The 24232-nt window shown below is 36.0% G+C and overlaps 1 long non-coding RNA gene across 1 annotated transcript; it reads left to right on the top strand.

Annotated features, from left to right (window-relative positions):
• Positions 1-11689: 11689 nt before the first annotated feature.
• Positions 11690-14548, top strand: LOC104215092 (uncharacterized). Its single transcript, XR_708078.2, has 2 exons — positions 11690-12294; positions 14284-14548. It is a non-coding gene; the product is annotated as an uncharacterized lncRNA (long non-coding RNA).
• Positions 14549-24232: the final 9684 nt, after the last annotated feature.

Here is a 24232-nt window from a genome sequence, read left to right as displayed (position 1 = left end):
CTCGGGGAGTGATAAGGAGTCTATTGATGTAATTTTTATCGAAATCTGAGATGTAGGGTTGGGTTTGGCCAATTTCAGGATTTGTGTTGTAATTTGATTTCTTTCGAGTGGGCTTTGTTCCCTTAGCATATTGTGATGGTTTTGCACTGATTTTGGTTAGATTTGGAGCATCCGGAGGTTAATTCGATAGGCAAAGGCATCGCGGGCTAGAGATTGGACCGGATAGAGGTGAGTAATGATTGTAAATGTTGTCCTAAGGGTATGAAACCCCGGATTACATATAGTTATGCTATATTGAGGTGACGCACATGCTAGATGATGAGCGTGGGGCTGTGCACTATTGGGGATTGTGACTTAGTCCATCCCCAATGACTGTTTTACTACGTATTTGATTGAAAACTATTTGCTATCATTATGTTTTGGGCCGAATGCCATAATTGGGCCTCGTGCCAACTATTTGGACCCTTTGGGGACTTTAATTGATATTTTCTCACTATTTTTGACTTTATACTTGTACTCCGTCATGCTATGTTCTACTGTTTTCATAACTCAGCTATGTTTACTCTATTTTAATACATTAAATGATATTTTAAATGATAATTTGGGCTAAGCATCATGGTTTTACTGTGCCCGAGTGGCTTATGAGATTCAGGCTGAGTAAGACCGAGGGCCTGTGTTGTGAGGGTACACTGATTTATTATTTTGAGGCCGATGGCCTGAGATTGTACGCCGCGAGGTCGATTGTCAATATGAGGCCGAAAGCCTACTGATTACGCCACGAGATGGCTTGATATTGCGCTTGGGTCGTAAGGGGCCCCTCCCGGAGTCTGTGCACCCTCAGTGAGCGCGGGTACCCATTGTGATATGAGATATAGCCTGAGGGGCTGGTGTTGTTCCATGATATTGCCCGAGGGGCGGATTTTTTTATGTGTTTATCTATTCTAGTTGCTTTTCATTTAATTGTTTAACTATTAAAAATGTGTTTTAAAGAAGCTTCTTCTGAACTAAGTTTTTATACATGTTTTCACTATTTTATTGCTTTTATTGGTTTTATACTGCCTCTTTATAGCATGTTGATGTGCTTTTACGTGATTTCTTGTCGCTCAGTCTTCATTTATTATTATTATTCACTGAGTTGGAGTACTCACTTTACTCGCTGCACCCCATATGCTGATTCAGGCGCTTCAGGTCCTGCTTGCGAGGGTTGAGAGCTTCCAGCAGACTTCAGAGTTCACTAGGTAGCTGCTCGGCGTCCGCGGCCCAGTGTCACTCCCTCTTATCATTATTTCTTTCCATTGTCCTGGTTATGTAATAGTTTGTGTAGACTCTTTCAAACTTGTAGTTTTATGATAGATGCTCATGACTAGTTACACCCCGATGTCGGGCTATGTCTATTCCGCATATTGTAGTATTTACCTTATTTTTGGGATTATTATTATGTTAAAGACTTAATTTGTATTATTTTAATTGCTTTAAGTGAATTAGGGGTGTGTCGGCTAGCCTTGTTTTCACGAGAGGCGCTATCACGACCGGGTCTGGGTTTAGGGTCGTGACAGACTTGCTCGGGGTTTATGATGATTTTGCAGCTTCTGTTTTCTGAGCTTGATCTTCTTCATTAGTTCATTTCCAAAGCCAGAGATCCATTTCCTTCTTGTGTTATTCTGCTGCAATCAGGTACTACATTTTGGTTGAATGATATATATTTCAGATTTGCTTGGATAAGAATTGTATGGAATTGTTCATGTTTCATCTGTTTCATTTCTACGATTGTTTGATAGCTATTTTCGTGTTTTTTTGTGTTTGCTGAAGTACTGTGGTGTATTTGAAATGTGGAGAGGAATTAAAATTTGAGTCTCTTATGCTTACTCTGAAAAATAAGGAAACTTTTGAAAGTAACTAATTGGTGTCATTACTTGGTTTGTTTCTTCCTGGAAGAGTAAAGCCTCTAGTTGTACTGATAGTTGTTCTTCTACATACCTTAATTCTCAGAGTTTGAATGAGGTGTGAAATTATTGAGTTCATTATCGATTTTAGAGATTCACTATGAGAAAATGGTTGGTTGGCTTCTTATGATTTAAATGCAGTGTCATTTTGATAGTGGACATTTCTTATAAAATATTTACTGATGTAGCATTTGTTTGATATATAGGCATCAGTTCTGTGTGTATTAACGTTCATTTAATGTATAAATGCAATTTGTTTAGATGGCCAACGTTTGAATGTTGGGATATTGTCAAAATCTTTAGGAAATTCACTAAGTCTCGAATATCGTAGTTTGTTTTAGGTACGTTTAAATATATCATCGTGACTATGGGTACGGTTCCCGTGGCATAGTCATGATACATAATCCTAATTCGGGTGCACATTTCATGTGACCCGATCATCACTTAGAACAATAATAAAAATGAACACATTGTAGATTGCGGGTGCATTTCACATAGCGCGATTTGCGATGTGTAAAAACAATGAGTATACGACAATGTAACCCGTCACAGATTAATTCCATACAAGTTTAAAATGCAGTAAATAATTAAAAGCAATTTAAAAAAGTCAAAAAATGCACAATAAGTTTAAAACATGTAATTAATCAGATAATTAGGCCAATTATTAATAGTTGAGCGACCGTGCTAAAATCACGGAATTCGGGAGTACCTCACACCTTCTCCCGGGTTAACAGAATTTCTTACCGGTATTTTATGTTTGTGGACCATAAATAGAGTCAAACTTCTTCGATTTGGGATTTTAAAATAAATCAGTGATTTGGGACACCATAAATTATCTCAAGTGGTGAATCAAAATAAATAAATGATCCCATTTTGATTTATGTCACTTTAATTGGAAAAACTCCCTTATCCCCCTCGGAAAAAAGGAGGTGTGACAGCTCTGGCGACTCTGCTGGGGAAAAGAACCCCGAACGTCTGGTTCAGGGTTCGGAATTCGAGCTTAGAATAACTATTATACTTAGCTTTTATTTATTATCTGATTTTTACGTGTTTGAGCCTAATGTGCAAAATGTCGCTTTTTACCGCTTTGATATTGTTTAAACTGTATATAAATTATTACGAAACCCTCTTCTCTCTGAGTCTTCTAAATCTTCTAGGAAGTGCATGCTGGCGTGACTTCTTTTCTGTTAGTGTCATATCCTTAATTTAGAACGAGGTTCGCATAAGTTGCAAAGCCAGATGATCTTTTGGTTACCGGTACGCTGCCCCCTCCCGACTCGAGTTGTCCGCTCGGGTAAGCCAAGTCTAGAACAATACACCAGGTTTTAAACCTAGAATAACATAGCCTCATGCCGGATCCCTAGTAGGACCACTTGTTTGCATCACGTGCATTTGACTTTAGGGACTCAATACAGGGGTTGGGTCCGTCTAGGACAGGTGTACCCGAAGTAAAAAAAAGATCATCCTAATGCATTTCACAAGCTACTTGTATATTTATTTGCTTCAGCTTGCATGTTGACCAGTTTCTATAATAGGAAGAAAAATCAAGAAAAACCAAGATTAAGGTAGGAGAGGTAAAATCATCCGTTTCTGAAAACCCCGGTGTTCAAAATATCCCGAAACTCTACCGATTGTTTTTCTTAAAAAGAAGAAAAAGTCATTTCAAAATAAGTCATATTTTCCTGTTGCGTCAAAACTGGCCGAACTACGTGGGCCTGATTCTCACCGGATATAGGATACGTAGGCAAACCTCATTGGTTCTGGCCCCAATTTTTAAGAAATCAAAAAATATATTCGTTAAATTCTTTCTTTAAAAGCATTTCCTTAGAAAATTCTAAAAAACAAAATTTAAACTCAAAAAATAGTTTCCTTCTTTCTGAAGTCTTTCATACGAAAAAAAAGAAATAAAAATAAAAATCAATCAAATAAAAATCCAAAATAAGGTTTCCTTTACTTTGAAGTAATTTTCCCAAAAATTCCAAAAAATCAAAAAAATAAAAACATCAAAAAAATATTCTATCCTTCTTTAAAAGTCTTTCTTTCGTAAATGTCATAAATAAAAATTGAAAAATTGAAATCCAAAATATTTTCGTTTTCTTTAGAAGTACTTTTATAAATTTAAAAACAAAAGAAACTCAGAAATCCAAAATATTTTCTTAAAAGTCACCTTTTTAAAAATTAAGAGGCAACATCCAAAATCCAAAAATATTTTCTTTCTTTTAGAAGTTTTTCATTCGAAAAAGAAAACAAATCGAACAAAATCCAAAAATATTTTCTACCTTTTTTTAGAAGTCATTTTCCCAAAAATTCAAAAAAAAAATAGAAATCCAAAGTATTTTCTTTTTTCTTTAGAAGTCTTTCTTTTCAAAAATTCTCAGAAAAAAAAAACAAACAAACAAATGAAAATTGAAAAAAGAAATTCTTCTTTAGAAGCATTTCTTTCAAAAATTTCAAAAAACCAAAACAAAATCAAAAATAAAAATAAAAAATCCAAAAATATTTTTTTCCTCCTTAATAGCCTTTCTTTCGAATATTCAATTAAAAAAATAAAATGCAAAAAAAAAGTTATGTTCCTTTTGTAAACGCTTTCATTGTTTGAGTGTTATAAAAAGTAAAAGAGAGAGTTAGTTTATTTACTCCATTCCTAATTTTCCCGAACTACACATGATTTGACATTCAACGTCATGATACGTAGGCAATCCCCGTCGAATTCGATCATTGCCATAAATAAATTGAGTGAATAATAAAACCAAAAAAATCAAGAAAGAAAAAATTGAGTTAAAAAGAAAGAAAAAATGACAAAAAAAAAGAGCAACGTAAAATAAAAGAGTAACAAAATAGAGAGAAATAGAGAGAGAGAGAGAGAGAGAGAGAGAGAGAGAGAGAAAGACAGTGCCAAAATAAAAGAGCGACAAAAACAAAACAAAAATCAAGAGTGATTAGAGAGAGGCAGAAATGAAGAAAAAAGGTGCAGATTGAAAAATAGGGTTAGTTAAGGCCGTGATGAAACATGCAACTCGTTCAAACACAGAGTAGAAATGTTTAATTGTTTAGGTGCATTGCATCCCAATGTGCGATTTCCTATCTGTTAAGCGTCTCAAAACTAACAAGGTTGTTGGGTGTGCAAATTAGCCTGGTTTTGTTTAGGTGGTTGGTTTTGTTGGTAATCTAGCTTCCCATTCTTACTTCACAAGATCCAAAACAAAGGTTCCTATGGCCTCAGAAAGCTATCTACAAATCATTGATCTTGAGGATAGCCCAGCACCGACTATTCCATAACTAGAATCAGCAGCTGCTGAAGAGAATAGGATGATGCGTTTTCGCATATTGGAAATGTGGGACGCTTGGTCTAATAGTAGGAAACTGCCAAGTGCAATCCCTGGATTCCCTGAGTTGATCCCCAGGTCAGGTGAGGTTACCAACGCCCCTGTGCCCAACCCTCTCATCCCATGCAGGTACCCTCCAATGCCGTCCAATGATCCTGGCATGCCTTCTATGGTTCGCCACCAGGCACCAGTTTCCATGGCACCTCCAATATTGTTCTCTGCAGCACCAGTCTACACTAGAGCACAACCAACTTTACCACGACCGTATATTGAACCTCCAATGTTTACCTTTCAGGGTCCAAGGCTTCAATCAGAAATAACATATGTGACCCCGTACTCTTTCACTCAAGGAAAGATTGTTAAAAATCTCGAGCAAGAGGAAATGTCTCGGAAGATGAAAAGCCTAGAACAAATGATGAAAAACATGCAAGGTCTGAGTGGCAAAAAGAGTGTCTCATACTCTGACCTCTGTATGTTTCGCCATGTCTACTTGCCAGCTGGCTTCAAGATGCCAAAATTTGAAAAGTACGATGGGCACGGAGACCTGGTCTCTCACCTGAAACGATATTGTAACCAGTTGAGAGGCGCTGGTGGAAAAGAGGAGTTGCTAATGGCCTATTTTGGGGAAAGCCTCACCGAAATCACTTCTGAATGGTATACGGATCAAGAAATTGCTCATTGGCATGTGTGGGATGATATGGCCCGAGATTTTGTCTGCCAGTTCCACTATATTGTGGACATCGCTCCCAACAGAAACTCTTTGTCCAATTTGAAAAAGAAAATCGTGAAAAGTTTCCACGAATATGCTGTCAAATGGCGTGAGCAAGCTGCCAGGGTAAAGCCTCAAATGGACGAAATTGAAATGGTCACGGTCTTTCTACAGGCCCTAGAGGCGGACTACTTCCAGAACATGATGTTTGCTTTGGGTAACCCGTTCGCTGAGGCTATCAAAATTGGGGAAATGGTTGAAAACGGTTTAAAAACATGGCAAATCTTGAGTCATGCTACTTTTAAGGCCACATCACAGGCTGCTCGGAATGGTTCGGAGAGTTTAATGAACAGAAATGGGAGTAAAGAGGGAGCCATGATGGTTTCAAGCTCGAGGGGGGCCGCAGATCATTCAGCCAATCATATGTGCCTCCTATGGTCCCACCACACTATTATCCCCTTCAAGATTCTGCTTATGCCATGACACTGCCTCCCCATGCAGTGATGCATGTGCAATCTTACACACGACCACAACATTATACACAAAATCGAGCTCCACCTCCCAGAAATGCCCATCCTTACCAAGCTCCATATAATCCTCAACCAAATGATCCCCAATACTATCCTCGCCCAAGAGAGCCTTTCAGAAAAAATCAATTCACCCCTATTGGTGAATCGTATTCAAGCTTATTCCAAAAGCTAATCGGGCTAAATCTATTGCAGTCAGTGTCCCCGAACCGGCCGAACCCCGAGTCCCCCTTGCACCGAGCTGATGCTATATGTGAATACCACTCTGGAGCAGTGGGACACGGTACGGAGGACTGTTGGATCCTCAAAAGGGCAGTTGAAAACTTGATTGAAGCTGAAAGAATCTTTCTTCAGGACGAAGAGGCTCTTAATATGATGAACAATCCTCTGCCTACTTTAACAAATGGGCCAATAGTCGGAATGATTTGTGAAGATGAAGAATTTGATCCGGTACTAAAGGCCATTGCAGCCATTATCGAGACAGAAGAAAAGCTAAAAAACGGTCGTGAAGCCTGAAAGTTTCCCATCAGACGGGAGTCTCGGTAGCTAGTCTTGCTATCCTTTCTGCGTCCGGATTATCTCAGGGTGTGATCCGGATGTTCTACTTTGTTGTCTTTCTTTTTGATGTAGACCCTTCTATCTTTGAAATTCGAAAAAAATCAAAAATCAAATGAAATTAATATTTCATTGTCTAGGAATATCTCTTTTTATAATTTCACTTTTCTTGTTCTCTGTTTAGTTATGTTAAATGTAGATTTCAATAACATGACATGCTTGCGGACTTCATGCCCAGATCCTAAAACGTTGTCAGACTTCGAAGTAATGAGTCAAGAATCAGAATGCAATGAAGATAAGTTTAAGGAAATAAAGCAAAGACTCGGAATAGCTAAAGAAAATTTGGTTCCAGATTGGAAAGGTCCATACATTGCAACAAGAGTGCGTTGTACTTGGGACACATCGAACGAAATGTCCCAGAAACAACTGTCAATGCAAATGCAGTCAAAAGATACTATGTTGGATCCTCCATATAGCGTTAATATTCTCTGGTTGGGATGAAGAAAGCTTTCTTTCTCATTATTCAAATATTCAACCCTTTACAAACCTTTTGAGTCGGCTCCCATTCTTTGATCACCCTCTTTAGAACTTGGAAGTTATTATTGAGAAAAATGAAATGAATGAAAAATAAAAATAAAATGATAAAAAAGATAAGAAAAAGAAAGATTCAAAAAAAAGGATGAAATGACAAAGAAAATGAAATAAAAAAATGGAAAAGGGTGAAAAAGAAAGAGAAAAGAAAACAAAATAGAAGAAAAATAAAAGAAAATCAAAAATAAAGTTCCTCGAACTACGTTCGACTTGATTCTGAAAGGATACATAGGCAGCCTCTCTCTAGGGTTCAGTCACAGCAAAAAAAAATTCAAATTCCCCCGAAAGTTGAAACTGGGGCAGAAGTTATAATGGTTCGCGATGGTTACGCCTGAAAGGTTCCAAAGTTGTAATTCAATCCAAAAATTTTTTACCCCAAATCATGTTCAACTCCTTCCGATCAATCGGTAAAGATGTTCAAAATTGGAGGATACAGTTACTTGGATTTGATACAACCAAATAAGAGAAATGAAATGAGAGAGTCTTACTAGTGAAAACCCCTACGGAAACGTAAGACGATGGTAAGTAGAGAAACTAAAATGAGACAGTCTTGTTAGTGAAAACTCGCAAAGAGCACTACAAGGAGATGGTGAGAAAAGAAATGAGAGAGGTCAGCTCGTGAAAACCCACAAAAGGCACCACTGATAAAAAAAGAGGATCTTTAGTCACTGACATTGACACAGTCCTGGGCAAGGTTTCTCGGTTTCGAGGTAAAAGTTGTGATGAATTTTTAAGAGTCGGACGGTTTGCACGAATCAGGCATCCAGTCCAAAAGGCATGTCATGCTCATTGAAGTCCGCATGTACTCTAGATAATCCCTTCTTTCCTTTCCATGAAAGGGATACCTTTTGTCTAAATTCATTTGTCCATTCCATTGTTTGTTTTAGTTCTTTGAATCCCTTTCGATCTAACTCTATTCCGAAACTAAAGCAAAGAAAGGATGGTAAGACTGATTTACAAGTCTCTCACTTACTACAAGCTAATATGCAAAAAGGGAACCCAGCCTCGTCAGGGGCATCAAGTTGACCTCGACTGGCCATGGCAGTCGGTGCTTCGAAATAAAACTCTTGGAAGGAAAAACTTAAATTGAAGTGCCTATAAAGGCAAATGAAATTGGAAAGGTTGAGTCCCACGTGGCCAACCGTCTCGCAATGGTTTGAAAATCCAATGTACCCCAAATGCTCTGAAATTGAAGTTGGAAGAAAGAAGCCAGAAATGAAAGGCCTATGAAGGCAAAATAAAGTTGGAAAATGTTAAGTCCCATGCGACTAGCCGTTGTGACAAAGTTTGAGGAGTCAAAAGTTCCCCAATGCTCTGAAGTTAAAAAAAAGAAAAAAACAAAAAAAAACACAAGTTAGAAGGGAAAGGCCTACAAAAGCAAAATAAAGTCAAAAAGGTTGAGTCCTACCAGCCAACCATCATGGCAAAGTTTGGAATAATCAGAGGTTCTTCAGGGTCAGAAATGCAATCAGTATTCAGGATGCAATCAGTTGCACTTGAAAGGGCCGAGATCAAGTGGCTGAAACCAAGGCCACAAAACCAACCACTATTTCAAACTGACAAGTTGTTTTTTGTTTGAAAAAATAAGAAATAGGTTCAATCCAAAAGCAACCTCGCAAGAAACAGGTATGACCAAATAGAAACTGCGCAAGGGCTAGAAACAGCTTTGCAGCAACAACCCAAAACGGGAAGTATCCTCCAAAATTCTTTCCTGCATTTTACTCACTGTCTTAAATAAAATAAAATATAAAAAAATGAATGATTAAAAAAAATGAAATGAAATGAAAAGAAAGAAAAGAAGAAAAGTTCAAAATCATGGTAGTATAGGGTCTCCAATCCCTAGCTGCGTTTTTTCCAATATAGGGTTTTATTTTAAACATAGGGTCTACACTCCCTAGTCGTTTTTCTAACATAGGGTCTCCACTCCCTAGATGATGCCAGCATAACCTGATACCAACTTCTAACATATGGTCATCACTCCCTAGTAATGCCAACATAGGGTCTTCACTCCCTAGTTGATGCCAGCATAACCTGATGTGAGCATAACCTGATACCAACATAGGGTCACTACTCCCTAATTGATGCCAAAATAGGGTCACCACTTCCTATTTGATGATTTTCCAACATAGGATCTCCATTCCCTAGTTGATGCCAGCATAACCTGATGATTTTCCAACATAGGGTCTCTATTCCCTAGTTGATGCCAGCATAACCTGATGATTTAATATAAGGTCTACACTCCCTAGTTGATGCCATCATAACCTGATGATTTTCCAACATAGGGTCTCCACTCCCTAATTGATGCCAGCATAACCTGATGATTTTACAACATAGGGTCTCCACTCCCTAGTTGATGCCAACGTAGGGTCACCACTCCCTAGTTGATGCTAGTATAACCTGATGCCAGCATAATATGATGCCAACATAGGGTCATCACTCCCTAGTTAATGCCAACATAGGGTCTCCACTCCCTAGTTTATGCCAGCATAACCTGATGCCAACATATGGTCACCACTCTCTAGTTGATGCCAACATAGAGTCTCCACTCCCTAGTTGATGTCAGCATAACCTGATGCCAACATAACCTGATGCCAACATAGAGTCACCACTCATAGTTGATGTCAATATAGGGTATCCACTCCCTAGTTAATGCCAGCATAACATGATGCCAACATAGGGTCACCACTCCCTAGTTGATGATTTTCCAATAATAGGGTCTCCAATCCTTAGTTGATTTTATTCTAAATATAGAGTCACCACTCCCTAATCTCTTTTTCCCAAGGATACACAACCCCGACTTTTATTGCTTTCAATAATGAAGTAGTATAGAGTTTTGGTTACAAATAACTCACAAAATTTTCCTAGTGAAAATTGAGGTAGAAAAATTTCGTTCGTTTCTTTTGGTGCTTGAACAGGTTATACCGCGAGGCACAGGGTTCGAGATGACTAAAAGAAGAAGTCTCAGTCCAGAATAAAAGAAAATGAAGAAAAAGAAAAAGAAGTGAACTTAAAGTGCAGAAGCAGAGCAAAGATGTAGACTGCTCAAGACATGATTGAAGTCACAAGTTTTGCATGTCCCGCCTTGATCCGAGAAGCTGAAAAAGAATGAACCAGCACCAGCAGCTAACAAGCATCAAGATTCAGATCAGAGTCCACATGAAGAACCAGCCAGGACTGAAGATCAAGCTTCAGAAGATTTATAGATAGGAATCTTGTAACTCATAGCTGATAGGCTTAGTTTAGCTTTAATTTTGATTTTGGTGTAATAAAGAGCTCAGCAAGTAGAAATAGCAGCAACAATAGTGAAATCACAGCTAATCGGTAGTTCCAGCTACCAAAACTTTCTGAACTACACTGACCTGATTCTTTTATAGTCAAGGATATGTAGGCAACCTCCGAAGCAAGGTTCGGTTAGATTTTTTCGAAAAAAAGAAGCTTCCCATGGAGTGTCAAACATGCAAAAATTGCTCATAATTGCTCACTTTATCTCTGCCCAAAAACTCTTCGTGTTTCCGAGCAAAGAGGGACAGCTGTGAGCACCTAATTTTTGTCCCGCATGAAAATAACTCCTAAAAATATTTTAATGGATTTTAGGAGTTTTTCTTTATTTTGTTGTATTTTATATCTTAAAATCATAGAAAAATCATAAAAAATTGCCACATTTTGATTTCATGCCATCTTAGGTTTAATTTGCACATTAGGAATTACTACTCTTTAATTGTTAGAATTAATACATAAAAATCAAATAAAATATTTTTAAAATATTACATGCATTTGCTAATAGATAAATAGATTTAATTTTGCTAACTAGATTTAAGTTAGGTTTTAATTTAGGATTTAATTTGTTAGAATTTAAAATTAAAAGAAAAACAAAGAAAAAAGAAGTAGATTTGGTCTTTTAATTTCGTTTGGGCCAGCTTATTTTGAAGCCCAAAATCTAATTTGCTTTAAACATCCATCCCAACCCCAATACTATGTCCGACCCGCTGGCCCAATACTCCCCCCTCTCATTAAAACACCTCTTTTCAAAACCCTAAAGAAGACAACAATCAGACCCCTCCTTCCCATCGAAAATAACCAAAGCAGCGCCTCTCTCTCTAACCTAAGAGATCGGACCTCCCCCCCCCCCCCCGAACCTAGTGTCGCCCCTCTATTCTCTCAGAGAAGAATAGACCCTTACCCCCACGTTCTTCAGCAGATCCTAGCCGCCATTTTCGCCATCACCAAGAACCAGACTCCTCTCCTTCTTCATTCTCACATCTAACCCCTCACACTCCCTCACTTCTCTGATAAACACACACACACACGAAAGGGGGGGGGGGGAGGAACAAATCTAAAAAATAAAATACATATTCTGGGTTTACAAAAGTTGTTTGGAGCTTAGAGTTAAGCATCAAAGTCTGATTTGGAAAATACAACATTGGAAAAGCAGAAGAAATAAAGATTGAAGAAAATTTAATTACTGGAATTTTTAAAGTTCAAATCCTTCTCGTTGTGTGTTTATAAAAGTTGTTGAAGATGGGACTTGCTCGGGTTTTCTGCTGATTTTTGTGGCTTCTTTTTTGCTGAGCTTGATCTTTATCATTAGTTCATTTTCAAAGCCAGAGATCCATTTCCTTCTTGTGTTATTCTGCTGCAATCAGGTACTACATTTTGGTTGAATGATATAAATTTCAGATTTGCTTGGATAAGAATTGTATGGAATTGTTCGTGTTTCATTAGTTTCATTCCTACGATTATTTGATAGCTATTTTCGTATTTTTTTGTGTGTGTTTGTTGAAGTAATGTGATGTGTTTGAAATGTGGAGAGGAATTAAAATTTGAGTCTCTTATGCTTACTCTTTAAAATAAGAAAACTTTTGAAATTAACTGATTGGTGTCATTACTTTTTTGTTTCTTCTTGGAAGAGTGAAGCCTCCAGTTGTACTGATAGTTGTTCTTCTACATACCTTAATTCTCAGAGTTTGAATGAGGTGAAATTATTGAGTTCATTATCGATTTTAGAGATTCACTATGAGAAAATGGTTGGTTGGCTTCTTATGATTTAACTGTAGCGTCATTTTGATAGTGGACATTTCTTATAAATTTTTTAGTGATGTAGCATTTGTTTGATATATAGGCATCAGTTTTGTGAGTGTATTAAATTCATTTAATGTATAAATGCAGTTTGTTTAGATGGCCAATGTTTGAATGTTGGGATATTGTCAAAATTTTTAGGAAATTCACTAAATCTCGAATATCATAGTTTGTTTTAGGCGCGTTTAAATAAATCATCATGACTATGGGTACGATTCCCGTGGCATAGTCATAATACATAATCCCAATTCGGGTGCACATTTCATGTGACCCGACCACAACTTAGAACAATAATAAAAATAACACATTGTTGATTGCTGGTGCATTTCACGTGGCGCGATTTGCGATATGTATAAAACAATGAGTGCACGACAATGTAACTCGTCTCAAATTAATTCCATACAAGTTTAAAATGCAGTAAATAATTAAAAGCGATTGAAAAAAGTCAAAAAATGCACAATAGGTTTAAAACATGTAATTAATCAGATAATTAGGCTAATTATTAGTAGTTGAGTGACCGTGCTAAAATCACGGAACTCGAAAGTACCTCACACCTTCTCTCGGGTTAACAAAATTTCTTATCCGGTCTTTTATGTTCGCTGACCATAAATAGAATCAAACTTCCTCGATTTGAATTTTAAAATAAACCAATGACTTGGGACACCATAAATTATCTCAAGTGGCGACTCTAAATAAATAAATAATCTCATTTTGATTTATGTCACTTTAATTGGAAAAACTTCCCTATCCCCCTCGAAAAAAAGGAGGTGTGACAGGTATTAATTGTTCCGTAGTTTCATTGTATTACATTATTGGCTTAAGTTGGTTTATTGGTATTTCATGATATATTTTGGTTGGTCTCGCTGTATAGTAATAATTGATGGGATTTCATAATTATATAGATTTCCGTTGATTTGGTTGAGGCGTAAGTGTTATGAAGAGTTTGAGCTAAATTGTGAAATACTTGTTCTTAATGTGTGATTGGTACTGATATGGTAGGATCGGGTTGCACGCCACAATAAGAGGAATAAGGTGAAATGTGATTGTTTGGTGGGATCGGGTTGCGCGCCGCAACAAGGAGTAATAAGGGTGGACAGGTGGGATCGGGTTGCACGCCGCAACAGGAAAAATAAGGGTAATATATTGAGGAGTAATAAGGGTAGACTGGTGGGATCGGGTTGTACACCGCAACTAGGAGTAATAAGGATAAATATTCATATTGTTCCTAATTATATGGTGGGATCGGGATGTGCGCCGCATCATTTTATTGTTTATGTATTTTTTCTCTGTTGTGATTTTATTCTGTAGCAGTGTAACTCTCTTAAGGATTGGTTATAGCTGAGTACTGACAGGATAATTGAGTTCTGTATTTAATTTACTATAAATTACTGTTCTATTTCGTTCCATACTTCCTTTTTCTTTATTATTAACTGGATGCAGATTATATTGTAAATGCCTCCCCTTAGCCTCGTCACTAGCTCGTCGAGGTTAGACTTGGCACTTACAAGTACATGGGGTCGGTTGTACTGATACTGCACTCTGTACTTTCTATGTAGATTTTGGAGCTGGTTGTGGCTGATCGAGAGGTCGGTTGCAAGCATTCATCAAGGAGACCCAACGTAGTCCTGCAGACGTTCGTAGGCTCTGGCGTCCCCTCGTATGTTCTACATTTTTGTTTTATTTTCTTTCGAGACAGATGTACTTTTCTTTCAAACCAGTATTTGTAGTAATTCATAGAAAGTTTGTGGATTATGACATCAGTTTCTGGGTGATAATAGTTTCAATATTTTAATAGCATATAGATAATCGGTTTAATATGTACTTCCGCATTTATTCCTATTCGAAATAGTCTTGTTAATTTTAAATTATGAAAATGTAAAGGAATAGATGAATATAACTCTAACGTTGGCTTGCCTAGCGAGTACGATGTTAGGTGCTATCACGGTCCCGACAGTGAGAAATCTGGGTCGTGACAATACTTATACTTGTTCAGTTTATTAGACCAGCGGGTGTCTCGACTGTTCCTCGTCACTACTCCACCGAGGTTAGCCTTGATACTTACTGGGCACCGCTGTGGTGTGCTCATACTATACTTCTGTATATTATTTTGTACAGATTCAGGTGTTTGATCGTTAGTAGCTGAGCGGATTCTTGCTGGGAAGACTCAAGGTAAATTTGTTGCTGCGTTCACGGGCTTCAGAGTCACCTTTGTATTTTGTATTCACACTGTTTTTACTTATTTCCAAGTAGTTATATTTAGAAGTTGTAGCAAACTCTGTAGAGCTTATGACTGGTACCACCGGTTTTGGAAAATTACAAATTTTGTAGAGATTTCTATTTCGAGACTATTAGATTTAGTTATTATTGTTGTTATTTCAGTAAAATGTTAGGCTTATCTAGTCCCTAAGACTAGGTGCCATCACGATACCCAACTGAGGAAAAATTGGATCGTGACATAATTTGCTGTAAAAAGCAAGAATTGGTCATTCTATTTTGTGTTTGTTTGTGGTGTGGAGCCACAGTGTTAGTTGTGAGTTCGGCTGAACCCAGTAACTTTTGTTCAAATTATGTATTTGTATTAACAAATCAAATGAATATGTACAAATTATTAATTTAGAATCCAATAACTTAAAAGGATTTTAATCCGGACCGATAATGTTTATATCCTAGCTCTGCCTCTGTTTGTTTGGACCTCATGGTTCATTTTCGATTATTGGGCTTTGAAACGATGTTTAAAGGTATAATCCATATGGATCAAGTGAGTTGAATACCCATATACTCCGTTGAAATCTCCTTTCGTCCTAAATTGTGGAAACATCTTAGGGAAATAGCCGCTCCAAATATATATATATATATATATATATATATATATATATATATATATATATATATATATATATATATATTATTAATATTATTATAAAAGCATGAATGTTAGGAAGCTAAATGTTAAGATACGAAAATATCCTCGAAAAGTTGATCGACCTTTTTTCCCTTTAAAGTTAATATTTTATATGTAGCAATTTAATAATGGGTATAAATATAATTTTGGGTTAAGACTAAATAACCTTTTTCTATTGGGATTCAATCCATTCTAAAATATAAAATTTCCTTCAAAGAAACAACTCCATAATTGCATAATATTATAACATTTAGAATTATAATATTACTTATATTAGAAACGTTGCCAAAAATATTTCTACGAGCATGTAAAAAGATTTGCCATATTTTATATACAAGCACTAATGGTTCCTAATTTTGTTATCTATCACAATCAGTTTGTACGTGTATAATTGTAGAAGTTTTAAAACTTTATTTCTTGTCTCAAATTTATTAGTCAAGAAATCCTACTCATTCTAATCAAATAATTTAATTTCTACAAAGCAATTGCTCTTTAGACTCTAAGAAATCAACCCGTTCAAACCAAAATAAAAGTAAGACAAAAGTTTTCTCCAAGTTATACTTATTACCTCAATTTATAATCTAACCATAATGAGCACAAAAACCTAACTACACTTGGCCTAGTCATCTATCACTACCATATTTAAAAAATAAATAAATTAACATGACAATATTTCACTTCAATAGAACTTAATTATAAAAACTAAGACCAAAATACCATAGGAATGTAACTACATTAAATTTTATTTTTTGGTGTTATTGCTCATTATTAGTGTTAGTCTTTCCTTTGATCTTCTTATTATGTAGAAATCATAATGGACATATGTGTTTTCAAGTATGTGTTTATCTCTAAAATTCAACTTTTATCATAGACGATAAAGGATATCCTCTTAAATATATCTGAAAATAATTATATGTACGCTTGTGTCTTGCAATGAAAATAAATAAAATACATAACCAAATAATTTTAAATGTAGGACTATATTTTATACAACATTTTAATACAATAACTATTATATTTTACATTTTCAAGAGAGATATCGATATCGACAACAAGGGTTCTAATCATAACAAAGTAACCAAAGTATTATAAGGGATCAAACACCAAAAATATCATATATAAAGAGTATTATCTATGATACGATTATCTCTTTTTTCTACAAATGCACATATATTATTCACATGCTCAGACGATAATGTCGAATCATTTTAAATTCAAGTACTATGTAAGTATAATAACATTTGAAAAGTATGAATATAAAAAAAATTGCGATCAGATATCAACGTACAATTATTATCGTGGAACGCACGTTCATAGAAACTAGTTATTATAAAAGCACGAATGTTAAAAAGCTAAATGTTGAACGACTAAAATATCCCTGAAATCTTGATCGACTTTTTTGCCCTTCAAAAAATAAATTATTTCTTCAAAATATAATTTCATGTTGAATAAAATTATAATATTAATTGCATGGGATTCTAATCCAACCAGGTTTCCTACTTATTCTTAAGTCTACTGCCATACCAATTTCACAAGGACAAGAACTCATATCTGCATCGCCTCTTTTTTCCAACAAAAGGAATATGGTTCCTCATTATTTTATTGCAACACACTCGACATATCATTTTTTTATAGGTAAGTTAATTTTCGTTGTCACAGGAATTGTAATATTTGTATTCTTTCCTTCTTGCTGTTTCTTTTTCTACCATCATTTGAATCAATGATAGTTGTGTTTTGGGGTGACGAGGGATAGGATTTTGTCGGGGTCTTGAGTAATATGCATGGGTGTGTCTCTTCGTAAGTTTGTATAATAATCGTCATGTTTTTTTTTTGTGCTTTGGGAGTATTGCGGCTAAATTGTTGGAGATTTGGGTATGTAAATACTTTTGATTGTCTTGTTGCATTGTTTAATTGTAGATTTCTTATCAAATATTGTCGCATGCATTGAATAGCAGTCATGTTTGAGGTAATTTAATTTGATTGATGTTATCATGATGAAAAAACCATTACAAAATATACCCAATGAATAAAGAAATATTAAAAAGGATACGACTAAGTAACAAGTTTATGCAATTAATAATTATATGTATTTTTTAAAATCGTGATCCTTTGAAGGGTCTAGCAATGGCCAATTACGTCTTGAATTCAAATATTAGTTTACTAACAATGTTAATTTATTATATACATTAATTAATTACTTCCGTTTACTCCAACAAATTTTACCTTTAGAACAAATATGCATGTGAAGTTTTACTATTTTTAGTGTTACATATTCATGCAACGCACGAGTATAGAGACTAGTATATATATATATATATATATATATATATATATATATATATTATATTAAAAGCACAAAGGCCCTTAGCGAAATATCGTTCGCTTTTTTTACCCTTTTAAAATAGAGTTCACACTAGATAAAATAGTCATTTGATTATTCTCCTAGCAAATATTTAGGTGTTTGAATTAAATTATATTTATTATTTTTAAATCTTTCCTTATTTGAATTAATTAAGAAGTCCTTATATTTAAGAATTTAAAATCATTAAAATTTTACCTAGAATACACATCATAAATACCAAATTAAAACACTTTATTTCCAAGTCAATACCTTAATTTACTCTAATGCATATTTCCGTCAGTTAGGTGAAAAGGACATTTTTATGGTAAAAAAAATGATTATTACAGAATTTGACTTTAAAAAAAATATGAATTAGCTTTGAAATCCGTCTCATAGCTCTAGGATATTTTTTGATAATCTATTGCTAACCGATACCAAATTCTACTCAACAGTGAATATTTGCCTTTTAGCTACATAATTTATTTGTCATAATTTTTTTTTAAATTTTCTTTAGTTGACCTAGACAATTATTTTTATCCGAAGTTAAAACAAAAGAAGGATAAATAATAGATTACTACGCTATCAAAATTATTTTAGTTGACTAAATATGATCAATATTCATTATTTTCAAGAGCTTATATTTTTTAAATTTTATTTTATAATTCAAACACATTATTTAATAATATTTGTATAATTTTAAAAATCTATACTCATTGAATTAGGGTACACGTACAAAGTGCGTACTCTAAGACTAGTTATTATAAAAGCACAAATAATTTATGCTAAATGTTGAACGACTAAAATATCCCCAAAATATTTATCGACTTTTATGCCCTTAAAATATTTATATAATTAAAGATCTAATTATAAATTATCCATTGATGAAATTCTTTTTCGATTTACACTACTCATACACCGGCCCTATAAAGTTGATCCTACTTGGATTAGAAAGACACGTCCATAATTCCCTTTTTTTATACGTTAGATGCTTATGCATATAATGAAATTGCATAAATGGAGCTATAACAACTTTTTCTTTGTCATTTATTTTATTTTCTTGTATGGTTTTGCTGCTATCGGACAAAAGTTGAGCCATTATGTGCTGAAATAGGGAGGAAAAAAGCTAAACAAAAAGCTTGTTTAGTTGACTAAACCAACAATAATTAAATTATTCATCTTCAAAGCCTAAAAGTTTACATGTAACTAATTATTTAGAATTCAAAGGTCCTTAAATGCAGTAAATTTTTATTATACCTTCATAATTTATGGAGTATTATATCTTAAAAAATATTCATTCCCTCGAGTAAGTTATTAGATGAGTTTTTCATGTATAAGAAACTTATTATATATATAAGTCTTCCTAAAATTTATAGTAAAAGAAATTAAAGAGACATACTCCAATCTTTATAAGTCTTTAAAATCAGTCGTATTCGGCTGAGAAGAAAGATAAATACAAGCATGACGAACTATACCAAGTAAGGGAGCAAGCACATGCCTCCTGACATTAATTTGATGAATGAAAGCAAATTAAAGTTGATGCAGTTAGATTTCTACTAGATTAATTAATATTTCATAGTTCAACTAAATATGTCCTGAATATTAATTTGGTTAAAAATATTACTATTTCATACATAAAGTTCTACTAAATGACAATAATTCTATAGGCGACGTGGCAACGCACGTCTATAGAGACTAGTATGTGTGTGTACATATATATATATATATATATACACACACACACACTTTTCTGACTACTGAATTGTGATGATCCGATAGGTCATTTTATAATTTGAAATCAAATTCTGTGTTCCGAGGCCTTTAAAACCTCATTTTATCCCTTCTCAATTTGCATGCACAGTCCGGACGTATTTTCGGAAAGCTTTTATGTTGAAATCTGACGAAAATCATAATTTTTTACTTTAAAAGTTGATTTAGTTGACTTCGATCAATATTTTGAGTAAATGAACCCCAGACTCGTGTTTTGACAGTCCCGGTGGGTCCGTATCGAAATATGGAACCTGGGCGTATGCCCAAAATCGAATTTGGAGGTCCCTATCCCGAGTTATGATTTTTTGTTAAAAATTGTAAGTTTGAAAATTAAATGATTTTTAAAAATTGTTAACGTTTGATCATGTTGGTGTCGGGCCTGGATTTTAGTTTCGGAGCCCGATACAGGTTCAATATAATATTTAAGTCATGTTTGTGATATTTGATGAGAAACGGAGTTGGTTTGACGTGATTCGGACGTCCGGTTGAGGAAATAGAAATTTCAAAGAGTTCTTGAGAATTTCATTTGATTGAATGCTAAATTCATAGTTCTAGGTATTATTTTGGCAATTTGATCGTGCGAGTAAGTTTTTATGATATTATAAGACTTGTGTGCATGTTTGGTTTGGAGCCCCGAGGGCTCGGGTGAGTTTCGGATAGGCTACGGAGTGAAAATAGGAATTTGAACACTGCTTGTTTTGTAGCAGGCCTATGATCTCGAATTTGTGAGATCAGGCATCGCAGTTGCGAACTCTGCAAGTTCCGCATTTGCGAGCTTCTCATCGCAAATACGAGGAGTAGTTGGGCCAGGCAGTCCTTGCAATTGTGAGGAATTCTTCGCATTTGCAAAGTAAAGCTGGGAAGGGTAGTGATCGCAAATGTGATCTTTTTGTCGCATTTGCGGAGATTCAAGTTTGCAATTACGAACTTATCTTCGCAATTGCGAAGGCAGCAGAGATGTGAAGGACCTCGCTTTTGCGATGGTCCCTTCGCATTTGATACGAAGATTGCAAATGCGACATCTGCAGCTGTGTAAAAGGGACTTAGACGGAATTTTTCATTCATTCTTCAAATTTTCAAAACGTAAAACACAAGATGCAATTTTTCAAAGATCATTTCTTCCCCAAATCATAGGTAAGTGATTCTTAATTCATTTCTTTTAATCTTTCACTTTATTTTACAAGATTTCAACCTAGGATCTAAGATTTTCATGGTGGAATTGGGGATTTTTGGGAAGAAACTAGGGATTTCAAAATTTAGGGATTTAAATCTCAAATTGAGGTCGTATTCCAAAACCAATTATATCCGGGCTCAGGCGTGAATCGGTAATCGGATTTTGGTCTGAATTTCGGGTTTGGACCAAGCGGTCCTGGATGTTGACTTTTTTTGAAAATGGCCTAAATTGAATTCCTTGCAATCGTGGATAGTTTCTAAGTCTTAAATTGAATTGTTTGGTTGGTAATTTGCTAGATTGTATTGGTCGAAGGCTTGTGTGAAGGAAAAAGCGGTGATTGAGTTTTGAGCTTGGCCGTTGGAGCGAGGTAAGTGTCGTGATTAACCTTGGCTTGAGGGATTAGGTATTATTTGCCTACTTGCTCCTCCCTCCATTCCAATTTATGTGAATCTGTTTGACTGGGCACAAAGTTTAAGAAAAAATGAAGACTTTTAAAATTTGTGGTCCTAAACAAGTCATAAAGGGGCCTAGAGTATTTGTGTGGCTACAAAAATTTCTCATTAAGGGTAGAATTGTAAGTTTAAGCTAAATTGTTTCCAAATTTAGAAAGGGATCTTTCTTTTTGGAATTGACAAAAAAGAAAATAGGTTCATATAAACTGGAACGGAGGGAGTACATGTTTGGATGTTGAGTACAACGTATAGGTGAGGTGGCGAGTACCTATACGTTGTTGTCGAGTCATAGCATGTGAGTGAGTCTTATTCTTGTAAATGTTGTATTCTTGATCATATTGTTCATGTTTAGATTAGCTATTCAATATGTTGAGCAATTTCTTATCATGTTTTACCGAATTTGGTATTGATTGAGTATTGACTCAAAGTTGAGGTTGGTATTGTGGAATTAAGTATTGAAGCAAGACTTGTTGTTGTCATTTCTATCTCCCTATTATTGTTGTCCCTTGTTTTGGTGAGGTTAAAGCATGAAGGATGATGCCGTGCACGTTTCTATTATTTATTATGGTGAGGAAGAGTGTTAAAGCACGAAGGGTGATGCCATGCATGTTTCTGTTATTTATTATGGTGAGGTTGAGTGATAAAGCATGAAGGGTGATACCGTGCACGTTTCTATTATCTTATCTGGTGAGGTTGAGAGTAAAAGCACGAAGGGTGATGCCGTGCACTTTCTTTTACAGTGTTTATCCATTTCTATCTGTTTAAGGCATATTGATTGTGCATGTTATTAGTTCCATTGTAATTCTTTGTCTTGTAATCCCCTCAACATGCCCCCTTCCCAATACTTCTTGCATTGTTCCTTTAGTTGCTGTTATTATTGTATATGTATTGATAAACTACACAGGTTTGTTTGGGAGTGTCTTGTCCTAGCCTCGTCACTACTTCATCGAGGTTAGACTCGACACTTACCAGTACATAGGGTCGGTTATATTGATACTGCACTCTGCACTTTCTATGCAAATTTCGGTGTTGGACCGTGTTGACCCGAGTTGAGTTGCTGACTTCAATCCTACAGGAGTCCCAAGGTAGATCTGCCGGCGTTCGTAGACCCTGGAGTCCCATTCCAGTTATTTCAGTTTACTATTTCTTTTAATTAGAACATAGTTGTACTTTCTTCCAGCCAGTATTTGTAGTGACTCTTAGAAGTTTGTGATTTGTGATACCAGATTCTTGGTAGCTGTGTATAATTACTTGGGTTATTATAAAATTTTGTACTCCTTTAATCTGTTTTGGTTTAATTGTTGTTATTTACTGAATTGGTTACGAGTTAACATATTCAATCTCTAATTGTTGGCTTGCCTAGCATCTGAAAAGCTAGGCTCCATCGCGGTCCCGACGGTGGAAAATTCGGGTCGTGACAAGTTGATATTAGAGCACTAAGTTGCCTAGGTCTCACAATTCACGAGCAACTTGGTAGAGTCTGGAGTATCGGTATGGAGACGTTTGTACTTATCTTTTAGAGGCTATGGAGGTACAACCAGTTTCACTTCTATTCTTTTTTATCGTGCGATTTTATTCTATCAAAGCTAATTGAACTCTTCTATTCTATTCTCTCGTATATGGCGAGAACACACACCGCATCTTCAGCTGAGCAGTAGCCAAAGCCCCTAGTGGCAGCTCCTATGAGGGATAAAGGTCGAGGCCAAGGCCGTGCTAGAGGCCGAGGCAGGGGCAGGGCTCAGCCCAAAGCTAGAGCAGCAGCACCAGTAGCAGAGCCTCAGGTTGAGTTTGATGATGAGGTACTAGCCTATACTGTTCCTGCCGGACCAGCTCAGGTCCCGGAGTGGTTATCACATGTACGGTTTCAGTTTGCAGTAGGGATGCCTCAGTATTATTTGATCCGGGTTCTACTTATTCGTATGTGTTATCCTATTTTGCTTCATATTTGATTGTGCCTCGTGATACTTTGAGTGCTCTCGTGTATGTGTCCACACCTGTAGGGGATTCTATTGTTGCAGATCGTGTCTATCGTTTGTGTGTGGTCATTATTGGGGGTCTTGAGACTCGTGTAGATCTCCTACTTCTCGATATGGTTGATTTCGATGTTATTTTAGGGATGGATTAGTTGTCATCTTATCATGCTATATTGGACTGTCATGCCAAGACAATGACCTTAGCCTTGCTAGGGTGGCCTCGATTAGAGTGGAGAGGGACTCCTGGTCATTCTACCATCAGGGTTATTTTTTATATTAAGGCTCGACGTATGGTCAAGAAGGGTTGTCTAGCTTATTTGGCTTATGTCCGCGATTCTAGTGCGGAGGTTCCTTCCATGAATTCTGTGCCAGTTGTTCGAGAGTTTCCAAAGATATTTCCTGCAGACCTGCTGGGGATGCCACCCGACAGGGATATTGACTTTTGTATTGACTTGGTTCCGGGCACTCATCCTATTTCTATTCAGCCATACCGTATGGCCCCGCTAGAGTTGAAAGAGTTGAAGGAGCAGTTGCAAGATTTGCTTGATAAGGGATTTATTAGACCCAGTGTCTTGCCTTGGGGTGTGCCCGTATTGTTTGTAAAGAAGAAAGATAGATCAATGAGGATGTGCATAGATTATCGGTAGTTGAACAAAGTCACTATCAAGAACAAGTATCCATTGCCGAGGATTGATGACTTATTTGATCAGCTTCAGGGTGTCAAGGTGTTTTCAAAGATCGATCTGAGGTATGGCTACCATCAGTTGAGGATTAAGGTGTTCGATGTCCCTAAGACAGCTTTTCGGACTCGATATAGGCATTATGAGTTCATGGTGATGTCATTTGGCTTGACAAATACCCCAACAGCTAGGGATGGGCATTCGGTACTTCGGTTC

Source organism: Nicotiana sylvestris, chromosome 10, assembly GCF_000393655.2.
Source record: "Nicotiana sylvestris chromosome 10, ASM39365v2, whole genome shotgun sequence".
In the NCBI taxonomy this organism is placed as follows: Eukaryota; Viridiplantae; Streptophyta; class Magnoliopsida; order Solanales; family Solanaceae; genus Nicotiana; species Nicotiana sylvestris.
The sequence above is the reverse complement of the archived record's forward strand: the minus strand, read 5'-3'. Positions and strand labels throughout refer to the sequence as shown.